Raw genomic sequence first — 2,433 nt, forward strand, 5'->3', positions numbered from 1 at the left:
TGAGTAGACTGCGGGGCCACCTCGGGGAAACTTGAGGGCTGGTTTTACTCGTAGGATGTCTCATCCGGTGTGCCCTGAGAACGAGATATGTGCAGCTCCTATCGGGATTTGTCGGCGCATCGGGCGGCTTTGCTGGTCTTGTTTTACCATTGTCGAAATGTCTTGTAAACCGGGATTCCGAGTCTGATCGGGTCTTCCTGGGAGAAGGAATATCCTTCGTTGACCGTGAGAGCTTATGATGGGCTAAGTTGGGACACCCCTGCAGGGTATAAACTTTCAAGAGCCGTGCCCGCGGTTATGTGGCAGATGGGAATTTGTTAATGTCCGGTTGTAGAGAACTTGACACCAGATTTGATTTAAAACGCATCAACCGTGTGTGTAGCCGTGATGGTCTCTTTTCGGCGGAGTCCGGGAAGTGAACACGGTTTTGGGTTATGTTTGACGTAAGTAGGAGTTCAGAATCACTTCTTGATCATTGCTAGCTTCACGACCGTTCCGTTTGCTCTCTTCTCGCTCTTATTTGCGCATGTTAGCCACCATATTTTCTTAGTGCTTGCTGTAACTCCACCTCATTACCACTTCCTACCCATAAGCTTAAATAGTCTTGATCTCACAGGTTTTGAGATTGCTGAGTCCTCGTGACTCACCAGATAATACAAACAGTTGCAGGTGCCGATGATACTAGTGCAGGTGGTGCAACCAAGCTCAGATGGGAGCTCATCGAAGACCTTGGTCGTTGCTATGTTTCGTTTCATGTTGATCAGTAGTGGAGCCCAGTTGGGACGATCGGGGATCTAGCAGTTGGGTTATCTTCTTTTCTTTTGGGTTCGTCCGTAGTCGGACTATATGTGTGTACTCTGAATGATGTATGATTTATTATATGTTCATTGTATGAAGTGGCGATTGTAAGCCAACTCTTAATCCCATTCTTGTTCATTACATGGGATTGTGTGAAGATGAACCTTCTTGCGACAAAACCACAATGCGGTTATGCCTCTAAGTCGTGCTTCGACACGTGGGAGATATAGCTGCATCGTGGGTGTTACAGACACTCTATTGGGATTTTGAGGAAACTGTTTGCGAGAACATCCCTATCGTTCCTAACGTCGACACTAGTGAAACGATACCTTTGTTCCAAAGGAAATCCTTTAGAGGAGCGCACTCCGTCCTGGCCTTGCACAAGTGATAGACAAGAACATGCTTGCTCATCGCCAGTTGCATGACGGCGACTTTTCTACTATGATCAAATTAATCCTCTCGTGTGTACTCTAGATCAAGACCAACAAACTTGTACCTGTCCTCATGCAGCCATTCCTCATAAAGAGAAAGAATCTCCTCCACCTTGTAGGGCTCGTTGGTGTACAACACCTCGAGCCTGCTATTACCATTGGCATCTATAAAGAGACGCTCAGTATTGTTCCTGAAGTCATCCATGGAAAAGACGATGACACGACAATGGAGTCTGACTGTGCTTCTCGTACGAGGCGAGGATGATGGGAGCTACCTACACTTCTCTGGAGAGCATAAGACGCGATAACCTCTCGGAATAGACCACTACTTAACCTTGGGGAGAGACGACTCAGTTACCATGCGCCCATGAAATTACATCCGGGACGGTGTGAATGGACGGTTGTGCTTCTGCAGCTTATGAAACCATGCACTTCAAAAGTCATGGCTGCCATGCTATAATCGAGGAGCCTCTAGGTTAACTCTAGCACGGTATCTGGCACAATGAATACTAACAATAAATAGCCATCCCATCGGGCACCAACACATCTTTTGACCGAGAGAACAATGAGAGGAGGCAAACTAGATGACCCTGTCGTACAAATACTACACGGGGAGTGAACCAAATTAGAAGCACGGTTCGGCCAGCACAAAAGCCACACGCGTGCCTCCACTTTGCTTAAAGACAAACCTCAGTGATATCAACGGACCTGCATCTATATGCCTGCACATACCACCGAAAACATTGCCAAAACAAAAGCATGTCCATGCTTCTGACATACAGATAACTGTGCGCTATCATACATATTCCCGCCTGAACCCAATGTACATAAAAACAGTGGCTCCCTGGGTCAGCGACTATTGATTTTTTTTTGCAATAACAGAGTCACGAACCGTGGCTCCATTCCAGATGCAAAAGTGCCTCTCATTAGGAACCATCATGCCTCCCGTCAATTTGCCTCCCCCGACGTATCGACCATGCCTCTCCTGCTACAATGACCGCGCATCTAATAACATCATCACCGTTCCTCTCCTAAAAACACACCCAACCATACCTAATTAAACATGTGATTAAAAAAATTAAAACACAGAAGCACGAGTATGCTTTTCAGCATGTATAACCGTGCCTCACAAAAAGTATGTAAGGCAGGATAGGCACATAAAAGACTCTGCTGGGAGGCAGCACAACTGGACAACTATAATGGG

The sequence above is a fragment of the Triticum aestivum genome, chromosome 2B (genome assembly GCF_018294505.1).
Source record: "Triticum aestivum cultivar Chinese Spring chromosome 2B, IWGSC CS RefSeq v2.1, whole genome shotgun sequence".
In the NCBI taxonomy this organism is placed as follows: domain Eukaryota; kingdom Viridiplantae; phylum Streptophyta; class Magnoliopsida; order Poales; family Poaceae; genus Triticum; species Triticum aestivum.